The sequence below is a fragment of the Suncus etruscus genome, chromosome 13 (genome assembly GCF_024139225.1).
Source record: "Suncus etruscus isolate mSunEtr1 chromosome 13, mSunEtr1.pri.cur, whole genome shotgun sequence".
Taxonomy (NCBI): Eukaryota; Metazoa; Chordata; class Mammalia; order Eulipotyphla; family Soricidae; genus Suncus; species Suncus etruscus.
The window spans coordinates 19,918,022-19,932,144 of record NC_064860.1 but is presented as its reverse complement, the minus strand read 5'-3'; positions in this window follow the sequence as shown (position 1 = coordinate 19,932,144).

Sequence of the window (14,123 nt, the reverse complement as noted above, 5' to 3'; positions counted from 1 at the left end):
CTTGATCAATAAGTAGTGTCCACCTTTGTCTCTGAGTACTTTCTTGAGGTTGAATGCAATTTGATCTGATGTAAGTATGGCTGCCCCATCTTTATTTGTTTTCCAGCAGCATGTATAATTGTTTTTCATATTTTTACTCTAAGCCTAGGTCTTTCCCAAAATTTTAAGTGTGTTTTCTGCAGACAGTAGTTATCTGGGTTTTGTTTCCTGATTCAACCCTCTACTTTGTGCTTTTTTGAGGGGAGTGTTTAGCCCATTGACATTTAAGAAAATTATTGACAGAAAAGGCTCTTGTGCTGTTGTATTATTGGGTTGTTGTTGTTGTTGTTACAATTGGGTGTTTCATTTGTGTAATTAATCTCTGAGTAGTTCATTCAGAGTCTGTTTGGTTAGTGTAAATATTGTGAGTTCTTTTTTGTCCAAGAATGTTCTGAACCTTCCATGCATGCAAATGAGAGTTTTTCTGGATAATGCACTCAAGGTTGAATGTTCCTTTCATTTAGTAGTTTAAATATGTCATTCCATTCTTTTTATGCCTGAATTGTTTAAAATGGAAGATCTAGTTTAATTCTTAAGTTATTTACTTTAAACTCAAGCTTTTTCTTCTCCTTTACTACTTTAAAGAATATCTCTCTTTGTTTTTGGCTATTTGTATTACTATATGTCATGGTGTTGTTCTGTCAGGGTCTATTTTGTTTGGCATTCTTTTTTGCCTCTTGGATTTGTACCGTAGTCTAGAGAGCGGGAAAATTCTCAGCTATTATATCCCTCACTACTTGTTCTTTTACTTTACCTTTCTCCTCCCCTTCTAATATTCCTATAAATCATAGATTATTTCTTTTGTCTTTATTCATTTCTTTTTGTGTTTTTTTGTTTTGTTTTGTTTTGGGGCCACACCTGATGACTGGGGTTACCTCTGGCTCTGCACTCAGAAATCACTCTTAGGTTGGGGGACCATCTGGGATGTTGGGGGATTGAACAGCAGTTTGTCCTAGGTTAGCGCATACAAGGCAAATGCCCTATCACTTGCACTATCGCTCGGCCCTCTTATTACTTTATTGACTTTTTTTTTTGCTGCCGCTGACTTCTATTTTGTCTTCAAGTTCATCCATGTGATTTTCCATATGTGTGACTCTGCTACTACGGCTTGCTAGCATGTTTTTTAGTTCCCTTATTTCCATTTGTATGGAGTCTCTCATTTTCAGATAAAGTTCTTCTTTGAGTTGGTTGAATTTTTTATCTATGGATTTCTTAATTTCACAAGGGTACCGATTCCCTCATTTTTGATCCTATAAGGCTCATTCATTTTGGTAGACTTGAAAATTTGGTAGGATTTCTTTCCATATTCCCAGCTGCAGGTGTTTTCCGTAGTTTCCTCATTGTTCTTTTTATTTGGTGGATTGTAATGCTGGGGTTTCAGGGTGTTTAAAACACTATTTAACTGTTTGTATAAGAGGTTGTTAGGGGGCACATCTGTTTTATATCTTCCTTAGTTTCACATTGCTCTTTTCATTTGGTGGTTGTAGTGCTGGAATTTCAGGTTTTGTTTTGTTTTTTTATAAAGTGGTCTATTAAACTGTATAAGAGGTGGTTAAGAGTATATCTGTTTTAGGGTTTATTTATTCTAGGCAATCAATATTATTTAAGTATAATACAAATATTGCAAACTAGTTTGTTGCATTGTTTTCTGGGTTTGGAGCTGAATATCTTCTAAGGCAGTGGTCTCAAACTATGGCCTGCAGGCCACATATTGTATTTGTATCTGTTTTATTTCTTCATTGCAAAATAAAATATATGCAGTGTGCATAAGAATTCATTCATAAGTTTTGTTTTTACTATAGTCAGACCTTCCAATGGTCTGAGGGACAGTGAACTGGCCCCCCGTTTAAAATGCTTGAGGACCCCTGTCTAAGGGAAAGAAATGCTATGTTCAATCTGCCTAGAACAATATGATATAAGTTGAACTTATTATATAATTAGCCCAGACGCATTAGCTTCTGTGTATTTTGGGAGATAGAGGGAGGATGGGAGACCCCACAAACCTCTTCTAGGAGGGGCAGTTGGAATTTTGGTAACAGTGGCTGCAGACTCCTGCAGACTTCTATCTTGTATATATAGATATTGTGCATGACTAAACTTTGGAAGTTATAAAATGTAAGATATATCAAAATTTTAACTTATTTTATAAAAAAGCACATATTCTAACAATATTAGCCTTAAGTAATCATATAATCAATGTATTTAATAGGCATAAAGAGAATATTAGAGTGCTAGTAAACTCAATATAACTAGCTACTTGCTTTCTATTTTTTCATTTTTTTAAATAAAATATTTATTTAAGCAACATGTTTACAAGCATAATTTTAGTTGGGTTTCAGTCATAAACAGATCACCCCCTCTTCACCAGTGCAACATTCCCATCACAGTTGCCCCCCCCCCCAATTCTTACTTCCCAATCCTTGCCTGTATTTGAAACAGCCATTCTACTTCTCTCACTCAATAAGACTGCCATGATAGTTGTTAAAGTAGTTATTTCCCTAACTGCTTTCACCACTCTTTGTGGTGAGCTTCATATTGTGAGCTGGTCTTTACTTTCATTTTGGTGTGTATTGAATTTCTTTTCAGGTGCCTCCTATTTAGTTCTTAGGGAACCTGTGGAACACTCTTATATAACCTCTTGGGTTTTATTCGCTGTCTGTTGCATGGTCTCTTTGAGTTCCTTGAACATCCTCAACATTTTCTCTCTAAGGTTTTTAAAAGAGAGTTTATATAGCTGATTTATACTAGTTGGGTCTTCAGAACTATCATTTCTTTTGACATGGGGTGTGGTTTCTGTGTTGCTTTCCCTTGTGACCTTTCAGTGTGGTAGTATTTTTATGTGTTGAGGTGTGGTTCTTTGACTGGGAGAAATGCACAGGTGTTGTGCAAAGCAAAACAACCACTTCTTCTTGAGACTCACTGACATGGGTGTAAATATGGCTCTTCTGGATCACAAAGAAGACCTCACTTATATCTTTGCAAAATTCTGCACGCAATTCTTTATTTAAAAAAAATAATTGAGAGGGCCTGAGTGTTTACACAGTGGGTAGGGCATTTGCTTTGCACACAGCTGACTCAGGAACAACCTAGTTTGATTCCTGACACCCCATACTGTCCCGCAAGCCTGGTAGGAGTTATTTCTGAGTGCAGAGCCAGGAATCATCCCTAAGCATCACCAGGTGTGGCCCAAAAACCAAAACCAAAAAAAACCAAAAAGTTATTTAGCGAGTTGAAAACAAATCCAAGTCAGAAGATAGAGGGGAGGTTCTTGTTGTTCATTTTAAATTCAAGAAAGGATGTGCAGAGAAAGAATTGAATACATTTTCTTTTAAAGTACATTTCTTTGACAATTTGAGTTAATTGATTCTTTCCAAGTTGCATTGCCCATTTGAGGATCCTTGAAGCCTAGTATTCATTTAATTATGTCACTGATATATTATAAGCTGCTTAAAATACTGATATTTTATAAGAATTATAGAAATAAGAGGGCATAACCCACATTTGCATAACTTAACATTTGAAAGATTTCATTTTCAATCTTGTCCTGTGATTTATCTGACTTTGGATATTGAATGTAAACCTTGGTCCTTGGAGATCAACCTACAGGTAGAAGCTGCTACCAGTTGTCCTTTCCCCGGGACACCAATAATCCGTTTTAATCAGGTCAGAGACAGCTGTGTGGTTCCCGGGCCAGGTTTTATTTCACTTCTTTCAATGAACGAAGTCTTTCCATTCTGTTTTTATTTGCTGACAGCAGAAAATATGTCTACAGTTCATTCACATAATGAATGGGGTGGGAAATCAATTCTATGGGGACCATGATTGTTTGGTTTGTCGTGAGACATACTCGACATTTATGGCTTTTTCCCTTCTGTGCAATTGCAGCAGACTGTTAAAAGATGGGGCCATAAATCCGAAAACATGTTTTACAAAGTTCATATCTGCATTTGCTACCTTTAATATTAATAGGAGTGTATCTTTAAAGTGAGTAAATTGAGAAAGTGGCTGAAACTATAGTTTATAAAGGAAGATTAGTGGGTTTAATATGCACTGGAGAGTAAAAGAAAAATCTTATTACTGTATGGAGAAATTACCTCATAAAGAAGCTAATACAGCAGGCTAGGGAGTAATTTTTAACAAGGTTTTTATGATGCGCAAGTGTAGGCAAGTTAATGAACTTATCTTTCTAGTTATTTTCAGATTGTAACGATGCTCTTCTTTTCTAGTTCTTGTGCTTTAAAAAGTAAAATACATTTAATCACCTACAATAAAACTAATTCATTACTTTAATAAATCAAGTATAATCTTATACTGTACTCTTAAATGTTGTTGCAATAATGCTGAAAGCCACATCAGGTGCTAAGGTTTAGCATGGAATAGAGCAAAAGGTAACAGTGGAGCTTATTTATTATTTAAATTAAATTGGCTCATTTTGACAGTGCATTTTTGGGGAGATTTGATGCCTTTTTCAGCTATTGGTGGCAAGGAGTAGAGACAAAAGAATGAGAACATTCTTTGTTTATATAATCACACACCTCTGCATAATGTTTCTTTGAAATTTATAGAAACAATTCTAAACAATTCTGTTTTCAACAAAATTAACTTTGTGGTATGGGGATAAGAAAACAGGATCTGGGGCCGAAGAGATAGCATGGAGGTAAGGCGTTTGCCTTTCATGCAGGAGGTCATCGGTTTGAATCCCGGCATTTCATATGATCCCCTGTGCCTGCCAGGAGCAATTTCTGAGTCTGGAGCCAGGAATAACCCCTGAGTACTGCCGAGTGTGACTCAAAAACCACAAAAAAAGAAAGAAAGAAAACAGGATCTTCCTCAAAATTGCCTTGCATGAAACAGCTATGTGTTATTTAGGAGAGCTTGTTTGCCTATCTTCTACTCCAGGAGCATAGGCAAATTATAATTTCATATGAAGGTCCTATAATCTTTATATGAAATTATATTCTGAGCCCTCTATCCTGGACATGTGATGATTTATTGGGAATAATATGAAAGAAATAAAAAAGCAGTGTGATAACATCACTTCTATATAATAACAAAAACAGAATGATGAGAACAGGTTTACCAGCCATTGCTCTAAATGATGGTCCTAGAGATCTACTATACACACATTTATGTGTATGCACACACAGCATAAAAGGAACTGGAGAAAGTCATAACTAAGCAAAATGAATCAGAAAGGGAAAAACAGCAGCTAATTTTTACTCATATTTAGGTTATAGAGAAACAAATCAGGTTAATAGGCATAGCTCTGTGAAACAACTTTGAGAATAGGACTCTAGAACTGAGTATAATTAAGCCAGGCTAGTGGACTGAGAACTTAGGAAGGATTCAATGGACTGTGGTAGAAAATACTTGTACTTTGGTGGTGATGGTGGTGTGGTAACATAAAATTTTGAGGTGGTACATAATTATGTTCGTAGAACATATATAGTCTTGGAAAATAAACATTGACATATATATATGTATATATATATATATATATATATATATATATATATATATATATGTGTGTGTGTGTGTGTGTATGTGTGTGTGTGTATAAAACACAACTGAAAAATCAGTTTTCTATTTTAGGGTTTTAGGTTTTAAGGATTTTTATTTCTTTAGGTTCCTTTTTCCTTCCTTGATTTCCATTTCTTTTTGTCTTGCTTTCATTCATTCCCTTATTCCACCCTTCCATCCTTCCCCTTATTTTTAATTTCCTCTTTTACCTTCTTTCCCTTCCTCCTTGTTTTTATTCCTTCCTTTTTTTTCATTATCAGCACTACCATAAATGCTACTTAGGATAAGTTTTAGTAATAAAATTACTCCAGGGATCTCAAACTCGTGGCCCGCGGGCCGCAAACGGTTCTTCGTACAATATTTTGTGGCCCTGCCCTAGAGGAATCTTTTTTTGTTTTGTTTTGTTTTAGTTGTTTGGGTCACACCCATCAATGTTCAAAGCTTACTACTGACTTTGCACTCAAGGATCACCCTGACTTTGCCTCCTGCAGCCCCCAGGTAAATTGAGTTTGAGACCCCTGAAAACAGTTTTAAAAGCTAAGGGACTTTTCGAACTATTTCAAAGAATGTTCTTCGAGGATATTCTACCAACTTTTTCTCCTTCAAAGAGAGAAAATATGTCTATTTTTTCACCCCTTTTATATTGTGACTATGTCTTTAACAAGTCATTTGGAATTTGATTGATATAAGTTCAATATCAAGAATAGTATTCATCAAAAGGCAGTATTTCTGAGAAAATGTATGAGGCTCCAATGGTAATTTTTAGAAAAAGCAATGTTTATAAGAGTAATAATCCCATCTCTCCAATAATAATTAAAGAATATTTCTTTGTGTGATAAAAATGAAAATAAAACAACCCAAACCTTCCATTTAATCACTTAAGTTATGCTGATTCTGAAATTATTGTAAGTTTCCTACTCTATGGTCACATTTTTGGCATTAACAGTGATTGATTTTAGAAATTCCCCTTTCTGTAATGCCTTTTCCTTAAAAAATGGAATGAGAGGCCCAACGTTTGTCTTCCTTAATTTTTGATGTGACTTATGAGCATCAATTTAAAAGCTGTTCACAGATGACAGTGGATGACAAGAAGTCATCAGCTAGTTGCCATTAGTGAGGGTCCACAAAAAGAAGAAAAAAATTCAGAGACATTTGCATATAATAATGTGTATGTGGCCTGGTTGTATGCATGTAAGTAAATATGTGTGTCATTTTCCTAAGAAAAGGGTAATGGAATAATGAAATGATAGTATGAATGACAAATTCAATGTGCAGTGGTTTTGTTCATTAGTTTTAAAAATATTTTAAAAAAATATTGCTTTGTAATATTAAAAACTGATAATAGGTCAAAACTTGTCCATGATACTTTTATTCACTGGAAATGTGATTTTGACATTTGAACAAATTCCATAACTTTATCTAATCCTGCTCAACAAATGTATCGTATCTGTTCTCTGCCTCTCCAAGTTGCAAAAGCCATGGAGAACTCTTTGTTCAAATGCTCAAATAGGAGTTTGCAGAACATATCAGCTCATGAACATATGGTTTATGTTACCCACCCTGTTTTTGCTAATGTATTTCACATGCTTTTGGTCCATGTTATTGAATGGTTCCCTTTATCTATATTATTTGTCTCTATTTCCTACTGTTCTGAATATAGCTATTCTCTTTCATGTTATTTGCCACTGAGAATATTTAATATAAATGTTTTCCATTCATAAATTTACTTTACATGTAAATAATGCTGCTTTCAATATAGTTCTGGACCACAGAAGGCTAATCCTTCCTAAACCATATGTTATAAATGTTTTAATTTTAAATATAGGCTTAAAAGAAAAGTGTTCAAAGGACAGCTGAAAGTCTCTTTTAAAGTCTGTTATTCATATAGATATCAAATACTGACTCACGTTCTCATTTGCTATTAGCTGTTTGTTACTTTGAAGACATTTTACACGGATAATAAAGAATTACAAATCACTTTACAAATCTATTTATTAAAGCAGATTTACCCTGTGTCTTTGGACAAAAGGCAAATGGAGAGTGAATATATTTATACACAAATAATAGAGAAACCAATCCTTGAGGGTGTTATACTGGAGCACACCTTTCATCTGAGAAATGAATGAGGACTGTTAATCCAAGTACTCTCTTAATTCATTATCTGGACTGTCACATAATGTGCCTTTTCAGATGTAGAAGGGGAAGAGTAAGGCCCTATCTCTCTTCCTCCTCAAACTCAGATGTTTATGTTTAATTAGGACAAGGTTCTCTTAGCTAGAGTTGTCTGTCAGTCTCTGGTCACCAATAGAAGCAGCTTACCAAGCAGTTTTCAATACAGTTGAGAATTCTGTCACTGAAGATGCAGTGGAGAGAATCCATAGAGCAGTCATTTGGCCTTGACAAACAACTGCTCATGTGACTATGTTTGTATTTCTGTGTTGAAGTCCATCCAAAGTGCATTGATTTTCACGGTTTTTTTGCCCCAAAATTCTGACTTAGGACTGAAGCAAAATGCTCTGGTAGCTTTCTTCTTTGAACCAAATGCATCTCACTTACCTCTTTTATTTTCTATACAGCTAAGTACATATTAATCCTAATCTTACTCTGTTTATAAAGGATAGTGTGGGGATAAAAAATAGTGAATGTTGGGGCCCGGAGAGATAGCATAGCGGTGTTTGCCTTGCAAGCAGCCGATCCAGGACCAAAGGTGGTTGGTTCGAATCCCGGTGTCCCATATGGTCCCCCGTGCCTGCCAGGAGCTATTTCTGAGCAGACAGCCAGGAGTAACCCCTGAGCACCGCCGGGTGTGGCCCAAAAACCAAAAAAAAAAAAAAAAAAAAAAAAAAAAGTGAATGTTAAATGTTAAATGTATCTCAGAAGTTAAGTATTTTGCTAATTTTGAAATACTCCTAGTTTCTTTCTTTCTTTCTTTCTTTCTTTCTTTCTTTCTTTCTTTCTTTCTTTCTTTCTTTCTTTCTTTCTTTCTTTCTTTCTTTCTTTCTTTCTTTCTTTCTTTCTTTCTTTCTTTCTTTCTTTCTTTCTTTCTTTCTTTCTTTCTTTCTTCTTTCCTTCTTTCTTTCTCTTTCTTTCTTCTTTCTTTTTCTTTCTTTCTTTTTCTTCCTTCTCTTTATTTCTTCTTTCCTTCTTTCCTTCTTTCTTTCTTTCTTTCTTTCTTTCTTTCTTTCTTTCTTTCTTTCTTTCTTTCTTTCTTTCTTTCTTTCTTTCTTTCTTTCTTTTCTTTCTTTTTTCTTTCTTTCTGTTTCTTCTTTCTCTCTTTCTTTCTCTCTTTGTTTCTTTTTCTCTCTTTCTTTCTCTCTCTTTCTTTCTTTCTTTCTTGTCCTCTCTTTCTTTTTGTTTTGATTTTTGGGCCACATCCGGTGACACTCAGGAATTACTCCTGGCTATGCATTTAGAAATCACTCTTGTCTTGGGGACTATATGGGATTCCTGGAGATCTAACCATGGTCTGTCCTAGGTTAGTGCATACAAGGCAAAAACCCTACTGCTTGCACCACTGCACTGGCCCCTAGTTTTGTGTTTTATATACAAAATCCCCTTTTTGGAATAAATCAACCAATGCATTCTATATTTTAAGTTTTTCCTGTAATTTGGCAAAACCTCTGAATTGTTTCTAGAGAATTCTTATTAAAATGAAAATATTAATAATAATGGTAGGGAAGTACAACTTGATTGTCAATATGCATTGAGCACAACTCAAATAAACATATGTTTATTGCTTAAAGGTTTGAGAAATTAAGCAGTACAAATGTACCCTTCTTAATTCTAATGCAATGCTCAAAACAATCTAGTACATATTATTAAGCCCTAATACAGATGTCAGTTCTAGCTCCTTAGCAAGTTTCATCACATAGTCAACTATAGAAATTAAACAACTGGTAAACAGTTTTCAACAGATCTTAGGAAGCAAGCCAAGTAAAAAAGACTTCATCCTCTCCATCTATCTTACTTGTATATATAATTCTGGCTTAGGCAAATAAAAAGAGAAAGAGAGAAAAAATCGTCTCCTCTAAAATGTGTTTTCTAGTCCAATGAATTGCTACTTGTTTGGTGACCAAGAACGATTTCTAATTTCCGGGTCACCATAAAACAAGACTTTTCCCTTTAGCCATTACAAGGTGTTTCTATTTTCATAACATGTCTTCTTCACACTCAACATTTCCAAAAATTACATTGCTGGAGATGATGTCCTCATCACTACAGTAAAGACAGACTCTAGAAACAAATTCTTGCCATCCCAAGAAGAAAATCATTGCATACAAAAAAAAAAAACAAAAAACAAAAACAAAAAAAAAAAACCTGTTGATTGCAAGCTTAGGAGAAGAAAACAAACTGACATCCTGCCAGGGGTCTCAAACTCAATTTACCTGGGGACCACAGGAGGCAAAGTCGGGGTGATCCTTGAATGCAAAGTCAGTAGTAAGCCTTGAACATTGGGGGTGTGACCCAAACAACTAAAACAAAACAAAATATAAAAAGATTCCTCTAGGGCAGGGCCACCTGTTTGGGACCCGTGGGTTTCAGACCCCTGCTAGGCTAAACATGAACCCGTTTAAATGACATGTAGGTGACATTTCTAACAATATGCTGAATCCGCCTGAAGGAATCAAGTTACAGGGGAAGGGGAGGCTAGTGTTAGCTGACCGAGAGCTTTTAGGTTCTGAATCTCTTTTTCCTTACTAAAGTGAGTGGACACAGGTGAAAAGTCTACTCTACAATGAAACATAATTATTCAAATTTAAAGATGTTTCTATATACTTTACATATTTCTTGAACTATAATACTGTCTTTATATTTTAACTTCAAATCTGTTGATTTTAGGCTGAGAGATAGTATAGGAATTATAGGCTCCTGCCTTACAAATAGCCAATCCAGGTTTACTATCCAGCATCAAATTGATTTCCTAAGCCCTGGCAGTGAGAAAGAGGACAAAGGCAGGAGTAGTCCCTAAGCACCATTGGGTATGGCCCAATACTAACCTCCTTGTGCTAGACCAAAAACACCCCTAAATTCTATTCACATCTAAGCTTCAAATTTCTTAAGAGCTAGGACAAGGGGTTAAGGCTCATATATTGCATAAATCTGATCCAGGTCACACATTTAGATTGCATATTTAGACCTTTACTCTGTCACTTATGATAATTTGATCCCTGACATATATGGGTTCATCACCCTTTCTACTCACGCTACCAAGCACCACTGGGTGGCTTCCAAACCTCCAGAAAACCAAATCACAGTTACTGAAATCCTCTATTTGTATGAAAAAAAAAATCATATAATATTATGTATTGATAGATTATTGTTTTATCATGGAACAGAAAAGAAAGATCATAGATTATAAAAATTATTTATTATAAGGATATCAATAAAAGTAACAAATACATTAATTCTACCAGCAACTCCAATATATAATAATGAGTAAGACTACCACACTAAGAATAGTACAGATAATAGCAAATTTAGGCCTTTACTGTGTCAATTATGGTCAAGATTTGTGAACCATTTGGTTGAAGTTGGTCAGGCTAATATAAGTGATGGTTAGCTAAAAAGCTTCATATTGTTACAAATATCAGTACTTGACATTTGCTATAAAGAATGATTATAGTATTAGTAACAAAAATTATAATAGCATATGAGATTTTTCTTAAAGAAGCTTGCTGTTTTATTTCAATTATTCTAAAATATTTTCTTTCTTTTTCATGTTTCCTGAACGCTGCCATTTTGCCAGTGGTGTAGAAATACCAAATATAAACCCAACTACGATCATGTTTGTAATCAAATTTTATATAAATAAAGATATTAGAAAAAAAGAAAAAAGAATAAAAAGGTTTTTCTAAGTAGGACAGAAAATAATCTTGACACTTGGACTAAAAGAAGTAAAAAAAACAAAAAAGAAATTCCAAATAGATGCATGATTTTGAAGGAAGGAGAGTTTATTTTGTTCTGTTTTGTTTAGGAGTTTTAACCAGAGATTGCCTGAAGAGAAGATAAAAAAATAAAGAATGAAAGTGAGGCAACATTAAGTAAGCTCCTATGGACCTGAGTCTTGTCTATGTAGTTTGCGTGTGTGTGTGTGTGTGTGTGTGTGTGTGTGATTGTGATTATGGGAATAGTATGTGATTATGGAAATAGTATTAAAAGTTTGGTTGTAGAGAGTATAAAGGCAAGGTAAATAGGCAACAAGTACAATGAAAAAAGGAAAAGGCTAATAAGTGTCAATATGGGGAATTTTTCGTCCTCTGCAATGTGTTGAACACACCCCTCCCACACACTTCATGCAGTTAATGATCAGAAAATAAATAAATTGAGACCTCTTATAGCCTCCAACAATTCTGTCCAACAACCTGCAGGTGCTACAAAAAATCCTCAGCATCCTGATTCTCACCCTGATTCTACTAGGAAAATTCCTACAATTTATCATCAGAGACCCTGAAGTAGGAAGTAGGTTGTTGTGACTAAAGTCCCTCTGTGTTTGCCCACTCTACTTTACAGAGTGTCCTGTTGCTTTGTAATAAACTCTTTCTCTGTGTAACTTTCCTGTCTAGCTCAATTCTTTATTCAAAAACCAAATTCCCCATATCCTATTTCCATGAAGTGTGGTGTAGAAGGTGTGGTAGTGGGAGTAGGAGGATGATGCATCCATAGAAGTGTGAATTGGACTCCTAAAAATTATGCATTATTGCTTACCTATGATAAGTCAATAAAAATTAATGCTATGGTTGAGAAAAATTTAAATAAAAATGGTAAATTATAGAGGACATAGGATCAGGAGAGAAAAAGAAACAAATGCATATATTTATGCATCTGGAACTTTTCAGAATGAGCTCACTGGTGCAAGTGTACAAGGGAGACATCATTCATTTAATCTTATGAAAAAAAATCCTGTAGCCATTTTGGTTTATATCAATAATACTGTTCTGTAGATTATATAGCAAAATGAATGTATACTTTAATGCCACATACATTCTCTGACAATTATGGGTAATACTTAAAAACACTGGTATATTCTAAAATAATAAAATATGACAGCTGCTTTTCCCCAAGTCTGGGAAGTGAGAATATGTGTTAATGGATGTCTGAAAGCTGATAAATGGGGCTTTCCCCAGAGTCCATGAAGCAACAAAAGGCGATTTTGAAGCAGTTCTCGGAGATTCAAGCATAAGTCTCTAAATAATTTCAACTAGTACTGCATGAAATATTAGCTTTCAATTTTCAAATGGTCTTTCTATCAATGGTATAGTTTTCTACAGTCTAAAATATGACTGGGAGAAATGAATGATATCATATCTCAGTTCTTACGTTCAGAGAACAAATTCACTCAGTTACCTCCAAGAACTGGGACAGAAATTGTACAATGAATAAATACTTAGGACCGGTGAAGTAAATACTGGTGTCTAGAAGCTTTCTTTGCACCAGCTGACCCCACTTCCATTCTCAGCACAACTTAAGGTCCTCTGAGCACTGCCAGTATTACTTCTGAATGCAGAGCCAGGAATAGCTGCTGAACATTTCTGGGTGTAGTCCAAATACACCCTCCTCCTCAAAATATCTTTTTTTAAAAGAAGAAAGGGAAAAATATGTTTTATTAGATATTTAGAATTTATGCTTAATTATAGGCCACCAGAAAATACTAGCATTGGAGCTCCATTTGTGCATGTGATTATTTAATTTTTTTCATCTGCTATCCCTTTTTTTCTTCCATATAATTGTGATGCCAAAAGTCAAGGGCAGCAAGTATAAGGGCACAACTCTGTCAAGTGAAGGTAGGCTTCAAGAAAGGAAATGAAGTGTTAAAGGTTTCTTTTTAAAATTCACCAGGTATTTACACCCAAATTTACTAGTCAATAATCAGGTCTTTTAGTCCTCTCATTGAGAAGATTGAGGAAATGCAATAATGGGTTTCTGAAATCAGATGAATGGGACCTAGCATCAGAGTCAACAGGCTTTTGAAATCGCAAGATACAACTGTGAAAGGGTTCTTGAGAGATTCAGCCTCCACTGCAAACTACTGCTTAAAATATGCAGCTCTCATTATTGATTCTTCAATTCCTAATATGTTATTACGGGTTCATTGTCATTCTTTTTTGGTGATACAAAATGAGATAAGTATTGAGATAAAGGAGAATTTGGGTTTTGATTGTTTTCCAAATCGAAAGTAGTTGAAAAAAACAAATGATATGGGAGGGTATGGAATGGAATAGATTGAACCTAAAGAATGTTTATTGCAATTATACGTAGGTTTTACTTAGAAAAGAAAGAGGAGCTGAGGGTGGGGACAGCTATGGGGAAATTGTAGACATCAGTTGTGAACAACAAAACCCTGACCTGGTCGCATTCTTGCCTACTTCAACTACATGGTTCTGATACCATGGGCCTGGGGTATAAAGAAACTCAGCTTTAGTTGACTGCTAAATTCTCCATTTTTTCTTTGAATTTGTGTTTTATAAATAAAATCCAGTAAGATAAAAAAAAAAAAGGGCCAGGAACATTAGAATACATGGGTTTAAAAAAGAAGGCCCTTGCCAGCAGTTCCATCTCTTCTCATT